Genomic DNA, 9,887 nt, shown 5'->3' on the forward strand with positions numbered 1-9,887 from the left:
AGAGTAGTTTTTTCAAATTAAAAACCCCCAGAAAAGATAAACAACAATCCTACCCATGTCCCCCCCCCTGAAGCAAACCCCCACAATTTTTCAGTGGTGCTTATTCCCAAATAACTGCGCTTTGGTCAGCAGCCGTAGGCTTTTTAGACACCTGAATATCAAAGGATCATAATGAGTAAGTCTTTCATGCTCACCAATTTGTTTGAACTTCAGTATGACTATAAAAGGGACATGGGTGGCGCTGTGGTCTAAACCACAGAGCCTAGGGCTTCCTGATCGGAAGGTCAGCAGTTCAAATCCCTGCGATGGGGTGAGCTCCCGTTGTTCGGTCCCAGCTCCTGCCAACCTACCAGTTCGAGAGCACGTCAAAGTGCAAGTAGATAAATAGGTACTGCTCTGGCGGGAAGGTAAATGGCGTTTCCGTGCGCTGCTCTGGTTCGCCAGAAGTGGCTTAGTCATGCTGGCCACATGACCCGGAAGCTGTTTGCGGACAAATGCCGACTCCCTCGGCCTATAGAGCAAGACGAGCGCACAACCTCAGAGTTGTTCGTGACTGGACCTAACGGTCAGGGGTACCTTTACCTTTATGAATATAAAGGTAACTAAGGCGTGGGGGTCATTTCTGTGGTTTGCAAAATATATGCATGGTGTGGCACAGGAGTTTTCCCCTCCCACTTATAATATTAGATCCCCGAGTCGCCATGTCAAACTGAACGGCTGGAGATTGTAGACAGAAAACGTCATCTTAATGCGGGATTTCAGTAGAATGTTATGGGACAGGCACTGGTTGGTAATGAAGCAATGTGACACCCCCCCCAAACTTTTACAGGGCAAATAATATTGAAAGCAGGATTGTGCACGTGACTATCCTGGTAGCATCATGAGCCCAAATCTCTTTCCTTCTCCCTCTCCCCACCCACCCGAGCAATACTAGTATAGGAACACCAGACTACTTAACAAGGCTGATGTAACATGTGCTTTCTATTTAGACCACATTTTTAAGAGAAAGAGAACCTGCCATGTTCTCTTTAATTTTTCTGAAGAATGTTTTTACTGGTTTTGTGTGCTAACAGAGGAAAAATATGCAGATAGAGAAAAGAAAGAGTAATACAATCTCTTTAAGTAAGCACACCACAGGCCTCTTTCTGGATCAGATTATTCTCCAACTATTCCAGCATTCTTTTCAAGAAACCCAGTAACCCAACAGCTGTCACAAAAAAGCCACTTAGAGCTGCCCAGAGGCCTGCTGGTTGGCTGCAATATTATAATTTGCTCTCCCCTGCATTGCGCAGGGATATGCGACCCAGTAAGGCAGAGATTAATGCAGCACTAAAAACTGTCGTGGTTTCCAGATAGGATGTCATGTTACATGCACACCTACCGGTACTTGGATACTGGCAGGACTGGGTAAAAGTTCTTTTCACGTGTGATAATGATTTTGGAAAACAACAACCGTTTTAGGCGTAGGTTGGCTTCATGCATCCTTTCACCTCTAGAGGTCCTCCTAGCATTATTTCAATCAAAAAGCTACAAGAAAAGAACAGCAGGGTTTTTAAAGAAAAAGAAACCAATATGAGGTCTAGTGAGGGTTTCTGGGTGTCTTAATGCTGTGGGTTCTCTGTCTTTCCAGTAAGGCACATTCTCCTTCCCCCAGCAATTCTGCCACGCACCCATGCTGCCATGGCGCTTACATTTCGTATGGACAATAAGACCAAGATGCCACAAAGGATGCTGTCACACTAGGTGTATTTTGACCTAAAACCATCCTTCAGCTGAGGAGCAACACCAAAGGGCAGAAGTACGTGGTCAGTGGGAACAGAGTGCTTGTCCGTCAGAAGCTTGATGATATTTAAGGGAGCAGATGGCGCTGTGGTCTAAACCACCAAGCCTCTTGGGCTTGCCTATAGGAAGGTCGGTAATTTGAATCCGTGTGATGGGGTGAGCTCCTGTTGCTTTGTCCCAGCTTCTGCCAACCTAGCAGTTCGAGATAAATAGGTACCACTGTGGCAGGAAGGTAAACGTCGTTTCCATGTGCTCTGGTTTCCGTCACAGTGTTCCGTTGCACCAGAAGCGGTTTACTCCTGCTGGCCACATGACCCAGCAAGCTGTTTGTGGACAAATGCCAGCCCTTTCAGCCTGAAAGCAAGATGAGCGCCGCAACCCCATAGTGGCCTTTAACTGGACTTAACCATCCAGTGGTCCTTTACCTTTTTTTAAAACCTTTGATTATATTTGTTCTATTTAATTTAGGGTTGCAATACATCTGGGTTTTCTCAGGCATGCCTTCTTTTTGGGGGGGCCAGCATGCCCATCCAGGCAGATTTTTGCATTTTACATGAAGTGTCTGGGGTTGGGGTTTTAAATTTTCTTTCTTGATTTTTCGGGACACGCTAGGCCTTGCACAGTTTCTGGCGTGACCTTCCTGGGGTCTCTCAGCCTCGCATTGTCTGGTGATGTAGCATCTCTTGAGCAGGAGATTGAAGACAGCAAAGAAAGGAGAGGGAAGGAGGGGGGTCGAGCAGGTGGGCGAGGAAGGGATCAGCGGCAGGGAGGAGGCGAACGATGGAGATACAGTATGGGGGGCAAGTTTGTTAGGATTGTCCTACTCGCAAGTAGTACCCCGGCAAAGACGCATGCCCGCCTGGCATGTTCTCTCCCTCCTGGTCGGTCCTTCGGGAGCTTCAAAAGCTTTCTCCGGCCTGAACATTGCAGCGACTGATACCAAGAGGCATCAGCACACTTATGGAACCTTCAGAGTATTGGCAGTTCGCATAACAGACTCAGCAGCACAGCATTTTGGCTAATCTACTTTATTTACATATAATACACTCAGAGCATTCCGACTTAGCTCCTTCCTCTTTCTCACCAGACAGCAAAGAGAAAGAAACAAAGGACAATAGTCCCACTTCATGGAACACAGTAAGATAAACATCCTGTCTCCGTCACTTCCCACTATGTGGAATGAGAGCATACACCGTCATGCGATAGACAACAATCCCATGACTGCAAGCACGGAGCAAGAATCCTAACAGGGTGTCCCTGAACGTGTCTGGTTTTTGCTCTTTGGAATATGGCAACCCTAGTTTATGGGCAAAATGGGCAAAACCAAAGCAAGCAGATAACTCCCCAAGGACCGATTGTTCTAAAACTGACCTGACACACTGGTGAGTTTGGCTAGCCTTCAAGTGGGTGGCGGCTTACATGCAACTTAAAAAGAAGAACATGCTACCAGAAAGAAGTTTGCATACAATTTGCACGTGCTGATTTGTATGGGTAGATGAAAAATCAGAAAGTATAGGCATAATCTAAGGAGACATGCCACACAGCTCTCATCATGGTGGGGAAAACGCTGACCAGGTGAGCCATGCACCTGAACAGGCTACTTTCTAACTGCTGACTTTTCATGGGTGTGTTCAAAGTCCCAGACTTTCCTTCTTGGTGTTCTTCATCTTTAATCAGACTTCCCCTAAAAGAGAGGCTTGTGCTTTGTAAAGTAGGACACATGGCCACCTAAGATTTGTTAGAAATGTAAGGTTATTTCCCTATGGCAATGTTGAGGTCCAAGCATCAAAAGGCCATGGTTTTTGTGTGTGTGTTCTGGATCCATACACTTCAAATCATAATATGATAACATACAATATAAGAAACAAAAGAAGCTATAGAAATGTGATTAAAAATCAATTTGTCCATTTAATGTGGAAATGCCACAGACCACGTGAATGAAAGGTGTGCATGGACCACAGTTTTGGAACTCCTGACGTATATTCAACCTTACTAAGGAGATAGCAGTTCTAAAATAAAGACTTAGCACTGAAAGTAGTGAGGATTGCAGTCTTTTCAGCTACATACTAATAGTTCAGATGCTGTTGGGAAAAGTTTCTTTACGTTCAGCTCTTTTTACTGCTGACCTGGTTTCTTCCACTTTCTGCTAGACTTCCTCTGCTGGCCTTGGCTGCTTCCTCTGGCAAGACTGGTTGCTTTACTTTCTGGAAATGCCTCTTGGCATTCAGTTCTCACTTGCCATGTGCTCACTGTCATCTTATTAAGGCCAACCTAATCTTTTGGATTCCCTTGAGATATTTCATTAGAAGTAACTCAGGGCAGCTTATTCCATCTGGTCTGTTCAAAATAACCAATCCTTTGACACAGGCCCGTCGGATCCAATTACTCATAAAGGAAAGAACTGTTGCAGGACCCTGTGCGATAGGATGAGACGAGTAAACTTGGCACAACTTTCTTTGTGTAGAATGGGAATGTGTTCCATTTGAGGATAAACACACGAGACTGGCTCTTTCCAGATTCATCTTGGCACGAGGGAGTTGGGGCAACTGGTATTCTCAAACTTGCAAAGCAATAGACAGGGACGTAGGAAGTGGCCTTATACTGAATAGATCCCTGGTCCACCCAGCTCAGTATTGTCTACACTGGCAAGCAGCAGTTCTCCAGGGTTTTGTGCGGGTGTCTCTCTCTCAGCTCTATCTGCAGATGCCCAGGATTGAACCTGTGACCTTCTGTATCTAAAGTAGATGCTGAGACATACCCAGCTAGAGCACAATTCAGCAGCCAGGTTGCTCACTGCAGCAAGACGGTTTGAGAATATTACACCGATCCTGGTCCGACTGCACTGGCTACCAATTAGTTGGTGCAAAGCCAACACACTCGGGGGGGGGGTGTCCCTGGAAAAGTGCTGTTGTAGATGTGTCCTTCCAGGAATTGGTTTACTAATGCCTAGCTGGTATTGTTTGCACCTTGCCTATAAAAGCTGGGGGAGGGCGCTAAAGGCTCCAGTATTGTCCAGATTCATTTAAGACAATTCACAAGGGATGTATCTGACTTCTAAATCTGTGTGGGCGGAGGGATACTTTCCGCCGAGTACTGATACGTGCTGACAGACTGTGCACTGTTGAGCAAACAGGCTTGACAATTAAAATGTGCTTCTTTGACGTGGTTGGAGAAAGATGCTCTGCATCACCTTCAAGCCTCGGGGGCAGGATGGAACTAGGTACACGTATTGCAAGCAGTTGTATTGTCTTTCTTTCCCACAATGGTTCAAAGGGCTTTCTTGCGGATGCTGCAACAAAGAATAGCAATGGTGGAGATGTGTGTATTAAACCCTTTCCTTGCCATGCATGTGTCTGTTTAATGCAAAGCCTCCCAAAGCTGTTTTCTGTTAACAGGTTCTCAAGTCCCTCCAACTCCTTGAGCTTCATTGCACCGATGGCAGATTTGGGGCTCTCAAATTTCAGTGGCGCCCCATGCGACACTATAAATGGGTGCCCCCCTTGCCTCTCACACTGCGTTCCATGGCATTGTTGTGGCGCCCCTTCAGACCCGCCAAAGACTCCACAAGTGGCTGTGCAAAGCGCAGGGCATTTGCAAGGACAGCAGAAAAAATTCACTAGTTAAAAGAGGAGTTGAATTCACTCTCCTTGTCTGGGGAAAAGCAAGAGTTCCTCGATGAGTGCAAATGCCTTATTTGACACCTGATTCCTTTGCACACAGCCAGCACAGGTATGAACCTCTATTTTGACCAAAGTGCCTTTCTAACACAACAACAACAACAACAACAACAACAACAACAACAACAACAACAACAATTTATATCCTGCCCATCTGTCTGGGTTTCCCCAGCCACTCTGGTCGGCTCCCAACAGAATATTAAAAACATGATAAAACATCAAACATTAAAAACTTCCCTAATCAGGGCTGCTTTCAGATGTCTTCTAAAAGTCAGATAGTTGTTTATTTCCTTGACATCTAATGGGAGGGCGTTCCACAGGGTGGGTGCCACTTCTGAGAAGGCCCTCTGCCTGGTTCCCTGTAACCTCACTTCTCACAAGGGGGGAACCGCCAGAAGACCCTCGGAACTGGACTTCAGTGTCTGGGCTGAATGATAGGGGTGGAGATGCTCCTTCAGGTATACTGGGCAAAGTCCATTTAGGGCTTTAAAGGTCAGCACCAACACTTTGAATTGTGCTCAGAAATGTACTGGGAGCCAATGCCGGTCTTTCAGTACCGGTGTTATGTGGTCTTGGCGGCCACTCCCAGTCACCAGTCTAGCTGCCGCATTCTGGATTAGTTGTAGTTTCCAGGTCACCTTCAAAGGTAGCCCCACGTAGAGTGTATTGCAGTAGTCCAAGCGGGAGATGCATGCACCACTCTGGCGAGACAGTCTGCGGGCAGGTAGGGCCTCAACCTGTGTACCAGATGGAGCTGGTAGACAGCTGCCCTGGACACAGAATTGACCAGTGCCTCCATGGACAGCTGTGAGTCCCAGTTTGAACACCTGGTCCTTCAGGGGCACAATTACCTCATTCTGGACCAGGGAGTCCTCCACACCCGCCCTCCCCCTGTCCCCCCAAAACAGTACTTCTGTCTTGTCAGGATTCGACCTCAATCTGATTTGATTAGCCACCATCCATCCTCCGACTGCCTCCAGGCACTCAACACAAGCATTGTCTCTACCTGGTGATCAACGGGTCCTTGGATTTCCTAAGAGATGGATCCTCCTCCTCCTTTCTGGCCAATCAGGGAACACTGAAAGCATGGTTGCAGGTCTGCCTGGCCAGTGAGCCTATGGGAAGCATTGTTAGTGGGCCTGATCCCTCCCATCAGGAGGGATGGGAAGTGGCGTTGTGTGAACCTGAGCCTTGCTGTACCTCACAAAGCAAGAGGCTGCCTCTACATTTGCAATCAGTGGCTGCCTCTACATTGAATGTGCTTGATTTGAAGAGCAGTCTGGGAATTTTGGCATTACTTATTAATCATTTTGGACCATAACACTGCTATTTCTTTGGTTAAATAAATATCTGCTGGCATGTTAGAATGCTCCTGTTTGTCATTGCAGCATTTATAAAACCACTCTCGAAGCTCACATCTCTAGCGCTTGCTTGCCAAGTTGGAAATTATGAGACCTCTGAGTTTGCTTATATAAGAGAACACTTTTAAATTACAACACTGCCAGCTACAGTACTGAGATTATCTCAGTGTTTGGAGAACTGAAGGTGTTTCCTGTTTTCCTGCAGCTATTGCTACGATGTTAGTTTCTTCCTTGTCTGAGACTGCAATCCTCTACCCACTTACCTTGGAGTAAACCCCATTGAACTCAATGGAGCTTACAACTCAGTAGGCATGCGTAGGACTGCGCTGTGCATGTGTAAACTTCATGCATTGAAAACCTACCATTAAGGTGGGAAAGTAGGTATGTTGCAACTGGGAATGGTGCAAATTACTGGGATGGGGGCAATTTGGGCAAAATATCCATCCTTTATTTTAAAAGATATTCTGCATATAGTCTGCAAAAACATTCTGCAACTACGGCACTGAGGGATAGATTAAATTGGGGGCACCTGCTATTTGTTGTACCCTCTATTAAGAAGGGTTGGAATATGGTATCAAATGCTGATGCCTTTAAGGAAACTCACACCTTTATCTATGGCCGTTTTAATGCAAATACAGTGCTTTGTATCCAGTGCTGCACCAGTTGAGTTCTGTTTGGGCAACAGGATTTCTGCGCCTTCAATTTCTCCTACACAGAGTACCCCCAACACTCCAGAACTGATTTTGAGACATGGGGGGGGGGCAGGAAAGAAGAGGAAGTTCTGCGGCACATACAAAAGTCATTTCCTCAGAGTTCAAAACATCTTTGAGCTGTTCCTCTAATGAAATTTGGGGTGCACGTCTTTTGATGTTGATGAGCACGGTACTACAGTGGTACCTTGGTTTAATTGGGTCCAGAAGTCTGTACTTAAGCGTACTTAACCTGAAGTGAACTTTCCCATTGAAAGTAATGGAAAGTGCATTAATCCGTTCCAGACGGTCCGCGGAGTACTTAACCTGAAGCGTACTTAACCTGAAGCGAACTTCCCCATTGAAAGTAATGGAAAGTGGATTAATCCGTTCCAGACGGGTTCGCGGAGTACTTAAACTGAAAGTACTCAAACCGAAGCGTACTTAAACTGAGGTATGACTGTACAGTGGTACCTCGGTTTATGAACACAATTGGTTCCGGAAGTCTGTTCATAAACTGAAGCGTTCATAAACTGAAGCGAACTTTCCCATTGAAAATAATGGAAAGTGAATTAATCCGTTCCAGATGGTCCGCGGAGTAAGCATTCATAAACTGAAGCAAACTTTCCCATTGAAAGTAATGGAAAGTGGATTAATCCGTTCCAGACGGGTCCGCGGAGTACTTAAACTGAAGCGTTCATAAACTGAAGCATGGGTGTAATTGGTTCCGGAAGTCTGTTCATAAACTGAAGCGTTCATAAACTGAAGCAAACTTTCCCATTGAAAGTAATGGAAAATGAATTAATCCGTTCCAGATGGGTCCACGACGTTCATAAACCGAAAATTCATAAACCGAGGTGTTCATAAACCGAGGTTCCACTGTACTGCAAATGGCAGCGCCGGCAGTAGTGGCTCTGGAGTGGAGAAACAGGATGTCTCAGGATATATTCAGACGCTGGGATGGCTTCTGTTATTCTGGGATGTTCTGGAAAACTCAGGACACTTGAAGGATATGAAGTTCTGTTCTACAGCAGCTAGGTCAACTACAGCAACAAAGGCATCTGGGTTTCATTAGAAATTTCTACAGGATTCCACAATAAAACAACACCTTGGCACATGCAACCTACTCAAGGAGAAACTGAAACGTCATCTGGAAAATAAATTGTAAGATGAAAAAGAAACACACCCTTTTCTCTGCTGTGACATATATTCTCGTATATTCTTAAAGCATTATTTAAAATCTTTGACCATCTCATGAGAAGAGAAGACTCCCTGGAAAAGACCCTGATGTTGGGAAAGAGAAGGGGACAACAGAGGATGAGATGGTTGGACACTAGAAACTACCAACATGAGTCTGACCAAACTGCAGGAGGCAGTGGAAGACAGGAGTTCCTGGCGTGCTCTGGTCCATGGGGTCACAAAGAGTCGGACATGACTAAACAACTAAACAAACAAAACAAAATACCTGAGATAGCTAGTTAGCACACTCTACATTATTTCATTCAAGAATTTTAATCGCATTTTCATCCTGCCTGGGGATATCAAAGTGTCCCAGAGAAATTTTGCTTCTTTTTATTGAAACTTCATGTGAAAATTTCAATGGTTTTATTTAAAAGCTAAATCCTTTTATTGGCACTTTCATTGAAATGGCATAACCTTTCACTGTTGTGATTCCAAATAAAACATACCTGTTAGACTGAGCCTGGTGTTAGCAAGAGTCTTTATGGGTTCAGGAACTTACATAAACAATACCTTTTCTCCTCCAGCCATTCTTCAATTTCAAAATTGTGATTTTTGTGGGGGTGTATGGGTTGGGGTAGGTTATTTTTCCATTTCCCCCCTATTATTTGGTTCAATGTTACATGCATTCAGACCTCATGAGTTCAGTGCCTCAAATTATGAGACTTTAAATGAAAACAGGAATAAGAAACATTAAGAGAGTATTGAAACTGTACTGCGTGTTATGATGATTATAATTTCAAAGCCCTAGAAAGATAAAAGGGGCTTTGAAATGGTAATACATTCACCAGTTAGCATAGTTCAGCTGCCTCCTTCTCTTTCTTTTCAAGAGATTTGCAAATCTGACCATTTTATCTAAATTCAAAGCAGGGGTATGTGAACTGAAATACTTGCTTTTGAATTTGTAACAATGTGGATCCAGATGTTGGGTGCTATTCCAGAGAAATTTACATATTGTTCAGTCCCACTAGCTACAAAGTTCATGGAGAGAAGTGGCATAACTTCATTATACACAGCTATTGCAGCAGCGGGGGTGTGATGCGACCGGGAACAGAGACAAATCAGGCCTCATTTATACCTGATGCCAGCAAGCAAGAACTTAGCCATGTGGCATTGAATGTGCCCAGTGCTATACTAAA

Source organism: Zootoca vivipara, chromosome 3 (assembly GCF_965207765.1).
Source record: "Zootoca vivipara chromosome 3, rZooViv2.hap1.1, whole genome shotgun sequence".
Taxonomy (NCBI): Eukaryota; Metazoa; Chordata; class Lepidosauria; order Squamata; family Lacertidae; genus Zootoca; species Zootoca vivipara.